This window comes from Physeter macrocephalus, chromosome 7, assembly GCF_002837175.3.
Source record: "Physeter macrocephalus isolate SW-GA chromosome 7, ASM283717v5, whole genome shotgun sequence".
NCBI lineage: Eukaryota > Metazoa > Chordata > Mammalia > Artiodactyla > Physeteridae > Physeter > Physeter macrocephalus.
The window spans coordinates 151,916,314-151,932,354 of NC_041220.1; the positions used below are offsets into that span (position 1 = coordinate 151,916,314).

At 39.3% G+C, this 16,041-nt stretch overlaps 1 long non-coding RNA gene across 1 annotated transcript in view; it reads left to right on the top strand.

Annotated features, from left to right (window-relative positions):
* The first annotated feature begins 229 nt into the window (after positions 1 to 229).
* The window catches only part of LOC114486645 (uncharacterized), a 126,803-nt gene continuing 110,991 nt past the window's right edge, over positions 230 to 16,041 (top strand). The window contains exon 1 of the long non-coding RNA XR_003680751.2: positions 230 to 1,240. This is a non-coding gene — a long non-coding RNA (uncharacterized lncRNA). The remainder of the gene's footprint in view (positions 1,241 to 16,041) is intronic.

The window sequence follows — 16,041 nt, forward strand, 5'->3', positions numbered from 1 at the left end:
GCCTGCGCGTCCGGAGCCTGTGCTCCGCAGCGGGAGAGGCCACAACAGTGAGAGGCCCGCATACCACAAAAAAAAAAAAAAAAAAAAAAAAAAAGTGGATTACAGACAAAATCCTGTATATAGTTTATATATATACACACACATGTGTAGGTATTTAATTTACATATGTATTTTATTTATAACATATATAATCACATACATGTTATATATATGATGATATACGATCTCATCTATATATATATAATATTATAGTAAAATAGACAAAACAGAAGACCAGTGATTATTGAAAGCCAGCTATATCTCCATCTCCACCACCTTGCTGAAAGATCAGTAAGCCCGGTGTTTGTAACTGACATCAGTGCATTGGCAAAGGTCAAATCTTCCATCATCCTGGGTTCCTCGCTACAGACTCAGTTTCCAGGCCACATCACTTGGACTGAACGCAATGATGAAATGTTTTCTCGAGTGCGGTTTAGTCTGTCATATCCTCTCACTTCCAGTAGGAGTTAGCGTGGACCAAAAGGAAGAGAGATCAATAGAAAGCAGGTTCCCAGGGTTCCAAACCAACGTCAGGACTTTGTATAAAGCTAGAGAAAGAAGCTTTCTACCAGTGATGGTTAAAAACCTGACCTCCAAATATGAATATCCCCAAAAGCAAATGAAAGCTTCAACGACTTGAATCATCTCAGTTCCTAGAAAGGCTGAAATGGCCATTGAGAACTGATTGTTCCAGTTCGGCTGGGGCTAAGTTACCATGTGACATTTTCAATTATTCTTCAGGAAGGTACTTGTAATTTGGTTGCCTGGCAATTTGGTTTTTTAATATAGTCACTTCGTCTTGAAGTTACAGAATGTTGTGAGTGAGAACAACCGAGAATAAACTTTGACTCACGACCAAGATAGGAATGAATGATCTTCTATCAATGTTTTCATTTTGTCCCTAAGCCCCATAACAGTCTGCATTTTAGGAGGGTATTCATTGTATTTTGCATCCGTCCAAAGAGTGTATGCAAGGGCTGCGGTATTCTGAATGGTAATACCATGTTACTGTCTCAGTCCATTCAGGCTGTACAATAGAATACCATACTCTGGATGGCTTATAAACAACAGACGTTTCTTTCTCACAGTTCTGGAAGCTGGAAGTCCAGGATCAAGGTGCCAGCACATTCGGTGTCTGGTGAGTACGCGCTTCCTGGTTCACAGATGGCCGTCTTCTTACTGTGTCCTCACATGGTAGAACGTATGAGGGGGCTCTCTGGGGTGTCTTTTATGGGCACTGATCCCATCATGAGGGTGACACCCTCATGACCTCATCACCTCCCAAAGGACCTAACAGCATCACATGGGGGTTAGGATGTCAACATACAAATGGAGGGTGGGTGGAGACACATTCAGTCAATAACTGTTCCATACTGTGCCTTCAAAAAGAAGGTTCCGCATCATTATCATTATCATTCTGGCAAACATAGCCTGTGAGGTAGACAGCATGGGTTGTCGAAACAAACACTAATATTACCAACTGGGAAAATGAGAGAGAGTGTAAACTGTGTTCATCCTCCCACCAGGTAGAGTTCAATAGTGTTTCAAGGCTGGGGAAAAAAAAAGAAAACACAACAGTCTGAGATAAAAAAGTCTTGCTCCTCCCTTTTGGCATTTCAAATTATAAATAACACAATGGGAATATGTTCGTTATAAAAAAGTATATGTATGTCCAAATTTAAGAAGCTAAATGCTGAGGGTTATTGGTATCTCAAAATAATGGATACATAGGTAGCTCTCCAAAAAAGGGATTAAAAAAATATGTGGTTGATTATCTGGAAAAATGTTGCATACATTGTTTCCTCAACATGAAAAGGGAAGGGCTGTTTCAAACAGTTAGTGTTCATTAATTCACTTATCCCTTTTACAATGAATTTTTTTTAAATTTATTTATTTATTTTTGGCCACGTTGAGTCTTCGTTGCTGTACACGGGCTTTCTCTAGTTGTGGCGAGCGGGGGCTACTCTTCAGTGTGGTGTGCGGACTTCTCATTGCGGTGGCTTCTTTTGTTGCGGAGCACGGGCTCTAGGAACGAGGGCCCAGTAGTTGTGGCTCGCGGGCTGTAGAGTGCAGGTCAGTAGTTGTGGCGCACGGGATTACTTGCTCCGCGGCATGTGGGCTCTTCCCGGACCAGGGCTCGAACCCGTGTCCCCTGCGTTGGCAGGCGGATTCTTCACCACTGTGCCACCAGGGAAGTCCTACAATGAATATTTGTTAACTGTCTACCATGTGCCAAGGATTGGGTTAAACACTGGGGAAAAAATAGTGAACAAAACAGAATTCCAAACAAACTTCCTATTTCCTCCCTTGTGGAATGTGTATTCTCTTGGTAAAGACAAGTGTTAAGCAGACGATTTTTAAAATGCGAGTTACGGGGCTTCCCTGGTGGCGCAGTGGTTGCGCGTCCGCCTGCCGCACGGGAGAGGCCGCGGCAGGGGGAGGCCCGCGTACCGCAAAAAAAAAAAAAAAAAAAAAAAAAGTGTTACGTATCTGTTACCCGACATGAAGGAGTAACTCATGTAGACTTGGGGATCAGCGAGTCATTTTTCTTGAGAGTGACACTTGAACTGAGGTCAGAAGGAGGTAAGTGAAGATTTCTGTGTCAAGACCAAGTCATCTAAGCCAGTTCCTTAATCACACGGATGTAGGCATTGAAGCTCTGAGGTGACCGAACTCGATGATGTTACCCTGGGGACTGAGGTCTCAGTTTTCCAGCTCCATTTCCAGCTGAGTTTCTTCCCATCACATCATGTTTCTCTTCCAACCTACTTAATACAGGAGAAACAGTTTAAATTGTTTTATTAGATTTTAATTTCTTTGTCTTAAGCTTTGCAGTTTTCATTGGCATTTAATTCATGTGTGTTTATCGCTTGATTGAATTATTTTAATCAAAGTCCGTTAACCAAATCCTTTAAAAATTGAAAATCCCCACTCTATACCATTTTCTTTTACTAACTGCTATCCTGTTAAAATAGCAAAGGAAAATTTGTATCATCGAAGAAAAATCACAGCTCAGAATGAATTTGACCTCCTGAAACACATTTTAGAACGCTTAAGTATGTGTGATAGCTCTTTTTGCTTCCTGACAAGAACAAAGACAGATTTATCTAGAGATTTATTAGCACAACATGCTTTTCTGGCAAAATTAGCCATGGTCTAACCTTTGAGATTGACAAAATACAAAACAAAACGAGAAGTAAAAAAAACATTGCAGTTAACCTATTGTTTTCAAGATAGAGCGTTTTTAAAAATAATCTACAATGCTAGAGACTTAGGCATCTATTTAAATGTTGGACAATTTAGGGTTCTTCGATGAAAAGATTTTTAGGTCTCATTTAGAAACGAAAACAAACGAATTGTAAAAACTAAAATTCTTAAAAACAAAGTTTATAGTTCTACTTTTGTTCCTTTTAGCCATGTTAAATGGTAAGCTTAGTTGAATTTGAAAGAGAAAAAAATTGATATGGTAAATGTCTTACGCACTCTTCTGCCACCATGAATTGCTTAAGACTAGAGAGTGAATGAAGAGTATGGAAGATCCTAATTGTACTGTTTCGGGACTGACATTTTTGGTGTATGTAATGATTTTTTGCTCCGTGAAAATTTTATTGCCAGCTGAGGCTGAAATGATGACGCGTACAGAGTGGGCAAACATCTCATCAGTGTTTATTCTTAGGAAGACTGTATCTTCGTCCAAATGCACTACAACAATACCAAAAATATAGCAGTCTTTGGGTGTTGTGTGAGTGTTAGAATCCTTCTAGATCAAACAGCGTTTATTCTGAGTCTGGATAGGAACTATCTAGGTGCTCTTCCAGAAAGTCAGTTTACTTCCCCTGGATGGGAAATAAAGGAAAACGACACACGCCTGGGGAAGGAGGGAACCACACATGCAGTAGACGTATGCGTCCTTTGCCCTGAGCTGCTTCACCCACTCTACAGCTCACCTGCTCTTAGCAGGGAGGCCAGCCTGACCTTGATGCCTGGATCCTGATTGTAACCAGGGGCATTTTCACAGCCCTGTGCTACCATCGTTGGCATTTGGAACTGGTCTTGTTACAGGTGCCTGAGAGTCTGCAGTGGCCCATCAAAGTGGCTCTGGCCCCGGGTCTCAGATGCCCGCCAGGTTCCCTGCTCACACGGAGGGCTCTGATCGGAACCAGCAGTAATGGTTTGGAGCATTGCCCTGCCTCTCCTCACAGCCTGGATCTTCTAACCCTCCCATCCTTCCCGCATCAGCGCGCTTGGTCCTCCCTCACTCTGAACAGGCATCTTGGGGACATATCACTAATACGCGCTGATTCTTAGAATTTCACGCCAGGAAACTCTAGATGCTTCCTCGTGTGGGTTTCCAGGTAATGGGGCGGGGGAACAGCTTGGCCATTGTCTCTCCTGGAGTCTCGCTTTTATGTCGGTGTATCTTCCAGAACGTTGGGCTTGTGAAAGGGGCCATGTGCCCACAGACAGCTTCTGGAGCCGTCGGATCTGTGGGAACACTTCCTAACACAGCCGTCATAGGCAAAGAAAAGCAGGGCTGGCAGACGTGTAAATCGTCGGCTACGTCACCCCGATCCTCTGCCAGAACCAGGGACGAAGTCTGCTGAAAACTTCATTGTGTTGGTGTTGACACAGATTAAGGTCCAGTTTTGCTCCATTTTACATGATCAGACCTCAAGTGTTTAAGCGCCGTCCTCCTAGAACTTCACACAGGGCTGAGTTATAAGACAGAAATGCGTTGAAAGAGCTCCAGAAGTCCTCCTACATAGATGGTTATGTCAGTAGCAGGTTTTTGTGCAGTCCCCTTTAAATCGTGCGTCTTAACTGATCTTGGGGGCTCACATCTCCGTAACAGGACTCCACACAGAGCAGAGATGAATGACTTCCAGGAGGCTGGAATTAATTAATTAACTCCCAACGGGAAGAGGGACATTTGAAATCCCGACTGGACAACTTACAGTTTGTGGTGAAGTGTTCATTCCGGGGGTGCCAGCTGTTGTATATTAGACATTTTCACACTGCAGACAGCTCAGGAATGACACGTAGCTAGGAATCATACGTGGTGTTTTCGTCTCTCGTTTTCTGGGAGAGGTAGTATCATGGTCTTTCACTGGAATTGCACTGGAGGAGTGAGTCGGCTTTGGGTAAGGAAAAACGCACTGAGCTAAGATTCTAGAATCTGAAAAGCATGATTTCTAGAGTGTTGGTGCCTGCTTGTAATAACGGCTTGTTCAATTCATGTTACCCTCCCAAAAGGGCAAGGAGAAGGACAAAAGTCAAGCAGAGAAAGCCCACTTTTATCAAGTTTACCTGTTTTACTGGGGTTTCAGGTTAAAAAAAAAAAGAATGCTATAATTTTTTAAAGTTTGAAAACAGTAGTCTATGGAGTAGCCAGGGTTAGACACCATGCTGTTTTCATTGGAACAAGGATGGGTCGTGTCTGCGTCCTGCCCTCCAAAAGCTCACAGTCTGTTGCAGAAGAGATACACAGTTGAGTCTCATCTTTTGTAGATTCCGTATTTGCAGGCTGTCTTACTTAAATTATTTGCAACCCAAATCAATACTTGCAGCATGTTTGCAGTTATCCATGGACATGCACAGTGGTAAAAATGTTTAGTTCAGTGCCATCCATGTCCCTAGCTGAGGTCAGTGCTCTGCCTTTTTCAGATCTACTCTAAACACAGGTGTCCTTTACATGGTCTAAAAAGGTGTTTGCATTTTTATCCTTTTGGTTGATGATTTTGCTGCCTAGAATGACCTTGGGTGTCGTGCTGAAGTACTGAGGTAGTGTTCCTCAGCGTTAAGAAGTTTGTGACGTGTCTTATAGAGAAAATAGGTGTTGGAAAAGCTTCATTCAGGGTCGACTTATAGTGCTGATGGACGTGCGTTCAACGCTAGTGTATCCACAATATATATTCAGTAAGGTATCTTTATACAGAAACACACGTAAAACACACATAAAACAAAGTTATATATGGGCAGTGGATGAAAATGTGACCAGATGTTTATAGGCACGTAACCCTGTATTTCCTCTAGGAGCAGTGGTTCAGTATTTGCTAATTCAGTATTTGTGGTGATGTATGGAACACTACTACCACGAATAATGAGAGTGGACTCTGTGTGTGTGTGTGTATAAGCATGTTCTTGTGCTACAGGAAGCATACATAGGTGTCATGAGAACACACAAAATAGCCACATCTAGAGAAGGAAGGGCTGTGTGAGGCCCCAACGTAGCTACGTAATTCTCCTTCATGGCCATAAGAACACAGCTGTAGAAGATGGTCTGCTTTCTTTGGTGACCATGGCCTATCTGTAGTTTGATTCTTCCACCTCCTGAGAAGTTACTTGAGCAGTAACCATTGTCTGGATTGTTTTGGTCTACTGATAGCTAAACAATAAAAAGGAGACTAAAATATTCTCTTGAATACCATAATGCCAAAGATTTTACATAGATACAGACTTGTTTTGGAGCAAAGGCCTTTTGAAAGATATTACAAGTGCCAAATCTGACCAGAGTTAGATTAGTTTCACTTTTAAAATGTTAATGCAAAGAGCCAAAGAAAATTGTACCTCATAGAAACTCGTTTCCTTTTTTCCAGTGTTCCCTTTGTCTAGTACATTATCTGTCCAAGAAGTAGAATGATGTTTTGAAACTATAAATGGGGAAGGAGGGAGAGGTGAGCAGGTGGAGCCCAGAGGCATTTCAGGGCAGTGAAGTGATTCTGTATGATGCTGTAGCGGTGGCTACATGTCATTGTGCATTTGTCCAGACCTGTAGACCGTACAACACTAAGGGTGAACCCTAATGTAAACTATGGATTCGGGTGATGATGATGTGTCAGTACGGGTTCATCGGCTGTAGCAGATGTACCCTCTGGAGGGGGGTGCGGACAATGGGGGAGGCTGTGCGTATGTGGGGGGCAGGGGGTGTATGGGAACTCTCTGTGCCTTCCTCTCCATTTTGCTGTGAACCTAAAACTCCTCTAAAAACAAAGTCCTAATATATATAGTATAATATATGACATATATACGTACGTAGATTATGTATATCAGGTCAAGCTACTCCCTTGTTTATAAATCTTCCATCATCCCTAAAGGAAAGTCTATATTTCTTAGCGTAACTTGGCCAGAAGTTGATCAGAGCACATCTTTTATCATTATCCTTCTGTCATTAGCAGACACAGATAAAGATGTCGTGAGATGTAAAGCTTAAATTATTTTTAAAAAGAATATAAAACTAAAAAATCTGAATTTAGGCGCAGGGCCTTAGAAGGGGCCTTCCAAAGATTCATTCGTTTTACAGCAAATTCAATACCAGTCATTAATCCACCACCAAACTGGCATTCCTTTTGTACATTGAAGAGGCCAAACCCATTCCCCACTCAAAGAGCTCATATTAGGTCAAAGTTGGATCTTCCTCATCACTCATCTGCTGAAATTGTCACCTTTTCAGAGAGATGGTGCCCTGGGTTCCGTGACTAAGGTAGTCACACACCACCCCATTGTATTACTCTGTGTAATCCTTGCACACTCTGGAACTGCATTCCGTTCCGTTCCGTTCATTGCATTGTAGTACATATATTAATTTGAAATGGTCAAATACAGGTTGAATGAATGAATGGATATGGGAAGAAATGAACCTATCTGTACCTAACAATAAAGAGCATATCATGACAGTGTTACATGCCAGAAATCTAAGGATCAGCCTGTGATAACATTAGTAAACACATTGATGAGAATGGTCACGATGACAAAGTTAAAACAATGAGATTCCCTCCCTACTGCACAAAAACAGACATCTGAAAAAGGCATTCATTTTCATAAGATTCCTTAGTTAAATCAAAAGTGCTTACTCCTTTCTTAATCTGAGAGAGAACTAAACTAATCTCAGCCTCAGGCGAGGCAGCAAAAGATTAGAAGCCTTTCCAAGCACAGTCAGATTAAGAGAAGTGTTCTGTTATCACCAAAATGTTTAAACCATCTCATAAAAGTGCTAGTCACTAAAAACCTTAAAGAAAAGTTTGAAAAGGATTAGGAAAAAAAAAAAGAAAAGAATTCACTTAGGAAAGGTACTTATATAAAAATGTTTTCGATATCCAAATAACACTCAAAAAATGCATTAGAAATACTGCATTCATAGTAGCAAGCAAAATAATTACATTCCCAGGAGTAAACTTACTTACAAGTACTATGAATGAAAAATATGAAGAAATCCATAAAGCTAAAGAAGATTAAAGTGCTTCAGAAACTGGAGGCATAAGTTGTCCCTGAGACACCTCAATACTGTAGAAATGTTCATACACCCTAAATTACTTGACAAAAATTCAAAACAACCCCAGCCAGATTCCCTTTGTTGACTTTTAAAATTCATCTGGAGTGAAAGAACAGCCAGAAAAATACCGAAGAGAGAGATGATGGGGCATTGGAACATAGAGGACTGTAAAATAAAAACAATAATAAACCCGTGCTAGAATAGACAAGTAACAAAAACAAGGGTATGGTAACATGGAAGCAGTAGTTCATAAAGCTGTCATTCCAAATCTCTCCTGAAAAGATGGATTATTCTGATGAAAACTGGATGCCTATCTCACGCCACAGAACAAAATGCATTATGGATAGATTTTCAAAAATTACATGTAGTAAACAAAACTTTAACACTACCAGAAAAACCAACAAAACAAAACAAAACCATGGGTGACTTCCGTAATGTTCTGTCGAGGAAAGTATTCTCAGGTATGACAATTAGAAATGAAAGTGTAAAGGAAAAACGTGATATTTTATTTATTCTGTATGCAAAATGCACTACATAAAAATTCAAATGACACAGTTACCTGGAAAGAAATGGTTATACATCAATAAGCAAAAAACTGATATCTTACTGACCCCTCAAAATAGCCTTCACAACCAACAAAACAAAAATGAATAAAGACGTGAACAGGCAATTTCCAGAATAAGAGAAAAAATAGCCAATAAACATATAAAATAATCAAACCTCACTGCTATCCCTCCTGCCAAAAAATAATTCTGCAAGATTTTACTTTTTTTCCTATTATTTTGGCAAAGATTTAACAAAGTAGTAATATCATGTTTTTTTTTTTTAAAAAGGCTATGTATAAAATAGATAATAAGAACCTACTGTATAGCACAAGGAACTCTACTCAATGCTCTGTGGTGACCTAAATGGGAAGGAAATCCAAAATGGAGGGGATGTATGTATACGTATAACTTGTTCACTTTGCTGTAGAGCAGAAACTAACACAACATTGTAAAGCAACTCTACTCCAATAAAAAAAAAGGGGGGCAGGGCTGAAAATGGAAACCTTTATACAATTTGGTGGTATTATAAATTTATGAATATACTCAAACTTACATTATATATGTTCACTATATGTTCATTTTTAAAGTGTATATACTCCTTGATAATGCGGTTTACTTCAAATGAGCTAGTTTATGAAGATATTTGGGAAAGTACACAAAGATCTAGAAAATATGAATAAATTTAAACATACACATACACAAATCCAGGTATTTATTTTTATAAAGCAAAAAGTGAATCCATAGTTGTTCACAATAGAAAATTATTAAGTAACTTGTCTTACATTCATCCAGTGGAATAGCAGCTAGCACTTAAGGGTAATACTAGAACATGAAAGATGCTGTGAAAAGATGTAAATAATACTGTATATTAGGTAAATGTGTAAGAAGATCCAATATGTGCAGATATGCACCTCCAATATATTCTTTGCCTCTCTCTGGGGGTAGAATTTTGAGGCACTCTTGAGGATTGGTTAGTTTAAATTTCTAAAAACATCTTTATATACAAATTGGTTACTTTGAGAGCAAGGAAAATAAGTCATAATATTCACAATTCAAGTCAAAGTAGCTAAATCGTAAGAAAATAATCTATTCTAGAAGTGTCATTGGGGAGGCGAGGTTTGTCCGAGCAAAATAGGTGACTAATACTGAGAATAAGTGTATTAACTTGAGTACAGAAAAGGAAGAAACCAGCTTGCTACTTGAAATGTAAGAGATGCCTCCTTCACGGGGAGAGAGCCAACCTCAATTTGCTAATATCTTGCAACTGTATATCTCCCGATACGGAAATGTAAATGTGCTGGGTGCCTGGAGAATAAAATAAGCAGTCCCCCACTCCCTCAAACAAGTCCTTCTTCCCTTTCAAATCAAGAAGAGGAATTATGGGGACTTCCCTGGTCGTCCAGTGGTTAAGATTCCACACTCCAAATGCCGGGGGCCCAGGTTGGATCCCTGCTCAGGGAACTAGATCTCACCTGCCGCAACTAGAAGATCCCGTGTGTGGCAACGAAGATCCCGCATGCTGCAACTAAGACCCGGCGCAGCCAAATAAATAAATAAATATTTTTTTTAAAAAAAGGAGAGGAATTCTTTACACCCATTACGTCTCAATTAAGTGCCTTATGGGATAAAGAGATTGACATCTTTTTTCCCCGGAATAAATGTTGTTTTGTATTCATATTCTTGCCATAAAACCATAATGGCATGTTCTGGGGGCAAGTCTTTCAGAATTGTCATAATTTTCCTGTCATACTGAAAAACAAGTCTCTAAGACTCGGCATGTGACTTGAAGGTTGGACCAGGGTGAGACTGAGTAAGTAGGGTCTTGCTGGGTCCACTTAGATTGTGTGAAAGTTTCCAGTCTGGAAGAAGTAGAGCAGGTCTCTCCGAAAGTTGAGGTGTGAATGATGGAGACAGATGGCGAGTGCACATTTCATAAGATGCCTGAGTTTCCTAAGTACTGGGCTTCAGGTTTTGCCGGATCCCCACGAAATTTCGTAGTACATTTAAATACCTCTGTGTAAGTGTGTGTGCGTTTGCGCGCGTGTGCCCGTGTTACACTGACAGAGTTTCCATTCCGCACCATCAAAAGAATTCTCACCGTGCATTTTCACGTGTTTGCAGCAAGGCAGAAATAACTCCTTTCTGGGACAGATGGAAAACAGACATCAGTAAGTGACCTGGGCCAAAGTCAAACTGTCCACTTGGCCCTGGTCAGTTCTAGCCCTTTCCAGCTGTCCTAGGCACCATGGGAAGCAGCGAAGCATTGCTCGTGAGTTGTAATGCTGCGTTGGGAAACAGTTGGCATGCGGTAGGTAGCATACAGATGTAGGTTCTGTGGTTTGTAAGCGAACAGCACATGTAGTCTGGTTTGTGACTGGTGATGGTGGGGAATATTTTTGAAGAAATGACTGATTCCACCCAAAGTGTTTATTCAGGGAGATTCTGCAACACATTCAGAACAAGCCAAACGATTAAAAGTCAACTCCCAGGGCTTCCCTGGTGGCGCAGTGGTTGCGCGTCCGCCTGCCGATGCAGGGGAACCGGGTTCGCGCCCCGGTCTGAGAGGATCCCACATGCCGCGGAGCGGCTGGGCCCGTGAGCCGTGGCCGCTGAGCCTGCGCGTCCGGAGCCTGTGCTCCGCAACGGGAGAGGCCACAGCAGTGAGAGGCCCGCGTACCGGAAAAAGAAAAAAAAAAAAAAAAGTCAACGCCCATAACTCCAGGTTGACTTGTTTTATTATTTTCCTGCATGAAGATGTTACGTCACAGCATGGAGCCTATCTGAGTGCATTAAATCACTGTTCCAGATTTGTTGGCTTGGAGTTTTCTGTTATTCAGTTTAAATGAATTGCAAAAAATGGAAAGGCTTTTGGATTTGTTTTCCTGTTTCAGTCAATTCAATTTGGATTAATAAAAGCAGACCCTGAAGCTACGTTGGGTGCTGCTGTAGGTCTCAGACGACCATGGATGGCTGGATGCCTCTATGCTGTGTTCAGATGGGCCTCTGGGTCTATGAACCTATGCTATGCCCAGAAAATAACAGAGTTACGGGCAGTGACTTCTGTCATCACAGCAAAATATATTTTCTTTCTTTTCCATGAAAAATACATGTACAAGTTGCTTCTCAATAGCTAATAAACTAAGCGAGGGACCCCAGAAATGCCAGATGACATTAAAAAAATTTTCTTGACATAGAAAATATTTTCTCTTGATTAATATTACAGGGTGACAGCAACTCAGATTTTTTTTAGATTCATGCACGTTGAAGAAGTGTTAAAGCATTTTGCAAACTATGTCATGCAGAGGTTAGCTGTCCCTAATGTAAGCATGCATTTCAGACTCACATATGAAATTCATTTCTTCCATATCTTAAAATTTATCCTCAATAATACCTATTTCTTATAATACCACCACTGTTAGTTTAGAGAGTGGGAAAAGGTGGCTGACTACAAATTATCTGAAAACAGTTTGGCTACTTCTTTTTCATTAGTTTACAAATGTGTATTACTGAATTTGTTTAGCATTATGAATGGATGATTATCCATTGGTTAGACAGGACACTAGGCAGTCCTTCTCATGATAACTGTGTGTCTCCATCTGAGATTTTGGGAACTGTATTTTGATAAGAGTCTTTGAAATTTTCACCAATTATTCTGTAAATTCAAATTATTGTATTTCAGGTAGGGTATAAATATTTTAAAATTCATCACTTTCCCTACCCCTTACAATCGCATAACCATAAAGGGACATGGAAGGCAGATGATAATTACCACTATAACATTCTGAATTTTATTCTGACCCACGTAATTATACAGAAGATGTTAAGATCCATAGGAAAAAGGCACACCCAGTGGGGAAAAAAAACCAAGGGATATTACAGACCATTTTCAGAATTATGAATTGCATATAGAATGTTTATTGAAGAAATTCTTAAACTTAAAAAAAACACATCAGAATTTAAAAGAGATGAACACTTATATTAAAGTATAGTTGATTTACAATGTGTGCCAATCTCTGCTGCACAGCAGAGTGACTCAGTTGTACACATATACACATTCTTTTTTTTTGTATTCCATTACAGTTTATCACAGGATATTGAGTATAGTTCCCTGTGCTCTACATTAGGACCTTGTTGTTTATCCATTCTAAATGTAATAGTTTGCATCTACCAACCCGAAACTCTCAGTCCATCCCTCTCCCTCCCCCTGCTCCTCCCCCTTGGCAACTACAAGTCTGTTCTCTATGGCCATGAGTCTGTTTCTGTTTTGTAGATAGGTTCATTTGTGTCATATTATAGATTCCACATGTAAGTGATATCATACGGTATTTGTCTTTCTCTTTCTGACTTACTTCACTTAGTATGATAATCTCTGGTTGCATCCATGTTGCTGCAAATGGTATTATTTCGTTCCTTTTTATGGCTGAGTAATAGTCCATTGTATATATGTATCACATCTTCTTTATCCATTCATCTGTTGATGGACATTTAGGTTGTTGCCATCTTTTGGCTATTGTGAACATTGCTGCTATAAACATGGGGGTGCATGTATCTTTTTGAATTACACATTTGTCCAGGTATATTCCCAGGAGTGGGATTGCTGGATCGTATGGTTATTCTATTTTTAGTTTTCTGAGGAACCTCCATATTGTTTCCCATAATGGCTGTACCAACTTACATTCCCACCAACAGTGTGGGGGGGTTCCCTTTTCTCCACACCCTCTCCAGCATCTGTTATTTGTAGACTTTTTAATCATGGCCATTCTGACTGGTGTGAGGGGCTACCTCATTGTAGTTTTGATTTGCATTTCTCTGATAATTAGTGATGTTGAGCATCTTTTCATGTGCCTACTGGCCATCTGTATGTCTTCTTTGGAGAAATGTCTATTAAGGTCTTCTGCCCATTTTTCAAGTGGGTTATTTTTTTGTGGTTGAGTTGTATGAGCTGTTTGTATATTTTGGAGATTAAGCCCTTGTCTGTCATATCATTTGCAAATATTTTCTCCCATTCTGTAGGTTGTCTTTTCATTTTGTTTTGTTTTTCTGTTTGTTTGTTTTGTTTCTTTTTTTATGGTTTCCTTAGCTGTGCAAAAGCTTGTAAGTTTGATTAGGTCCCATTTGTTTATTTTTGTTTTTATTTCTATTGCCTTGGGAGACTGACCTAAGAAAACATTTGTATGATTTATATCAGAGAATGTTTTGCCTATGCTCTCTTCTAGGAGTTTTATGGTGTCATGACTTATGTTTAAGTCTTTAAGCCATTTTGAGTTTATTTTTGTGCATGGTGTGAGAGTGTGTTCTAACTTCACTGATTTACATGTGGCTATCCAACTTTCCCAGCACCACTTGCCGAAGAGACTTTTCCCCATTTTATATTCTTGCCTCCTTTGTCAAAGATTAATTGACCATAGGTGTGTGGGTTTATTTCTGGGCTCTCTATTCTGTTCCATTGATCCATATGCCTGTTTTTATACCAATACCAGACTGTTTTGATTACTGTAGCTTTGTAGTATTGTCTGAAGTCTGGGAGAGTTGTGCCAGACTTTTTCTTTTTTTTTTTTTCCCCTCAGTATTGCTCTAGGAATTCTGGGTCTTTTATGGTTCCATATAAATTTTTGTATTATTTGATCTAGTTCTGTGACAAATGTCATGGGTAATTTGATAGGGATCATATTAAATCTGTAGATTACTTTGGGTGGTATTGCCATTTTAACAATATTAATTCTTCCAATCCAAGAACATGGGATATCTTTCCATTTCTTTGAATCCTCTTTTATTTCCTTTATTAATGTTTTAGAGTTCTCAGCAAATAAGTCTTTCACCTCCTTGGTCAGGTTTATGCCTAGGTATTTTTGGGGGGGGGGCGCCATTTTAAAAGGTATTGTTTTTTTACATTCCCTTTCTGGTATTTCATTGTTAGTGTGAAGGAATGCAACTGATTTCTGAGTGTTAATCTTGTATCCTGCTACTTTCCTGGATTCATTTATTAGATCTAGTAGTTTTCTCATGGAGTCCTTAGGGTTTTCTATATATAGCATCATGTCATCTGCATATAGTGACAATTTTACCTCTTCCCCAGAAGGGATAACATTTTAATCCATTGGTTTGAAAAAAGTCAGCAAAGAAAGGTAATATGCAATATTGGAAATAGGAAATTGGTATTTGTATGCACCATTAGCAGGAGTGCAAAGTGACAAGGCATTAGTGGAGGAGCATTAGGGGAGAGTTCCAGTTTTGAATTTGCATACTTGGGATAAAGAGTTCCATTAAAATTTTTCAAAAATTGTACCACAGTCACACCAGATAAATAGACAAGATATTCTTTTCAGTGTTGTTTTGTAAAAGTATTAATAGTAACCTTCCTAAGAGACCAACATTATAGTGCTGGTTAAAGAAATCCTACATCAGCATGAGGAGCTGCTAAGAATTGCTAAGAAGGTGATATATCTCTGTTGCTTACAGAAAGTTATTTATTATGTTTTTAAATTTTAAAATAAATAGTACAGTAAATTGAGCATGGTACAGTAAATTTAAAAACTAGAAAATATATACATTCAGGGCAATCATACCTGCACCCTGTGTGTAGAAACATAATGTGTACTAGGCTAGGCATGTTGTGTATTTTTGGAGGGACAGAGGAATTGGGGTGGGGGGATAAAGGTACAAAGGCCAACTTTTCTTTACATAATTCTTTTTGAAATTAATTATTTTTAATTTTTAATATTTCATTGACGTATAGTTGATTTATAACATTGTGTTAGTTTCAGGTATACATCAAAGTGATTCAGTTATATATTTATATACATATATTTTTTTCAGATTCTTTCCCATTATAGGTTATTATGAAATATTGAATATAGTTTCCTGTGCTATACAGTAATTCCTTGTTGCTTATCTGTTTTATGTATAGTATTGTAGTATGTATCCGTTAATCCCATATGCCTAATTTATCCCTCCCCCTTCCCTTTCCCCTTTGGTAAAAACCAAGAGTTTGTTTTCTGTGTTTGTGAGTCTATTTCTGTTTTGTAAATAAGCTCATTTGCATTATTTTTTAGATTCCACGTATAAGTGATATCACATAATATTGTCTTTCTCAGTCTGACTTACTTCATTAAGTATGATATTCTCTAGGTCTATCCATGTTGCTGCAAATGGCATTATTTCATTCCTTTTTTATGGCGGAGTAATATT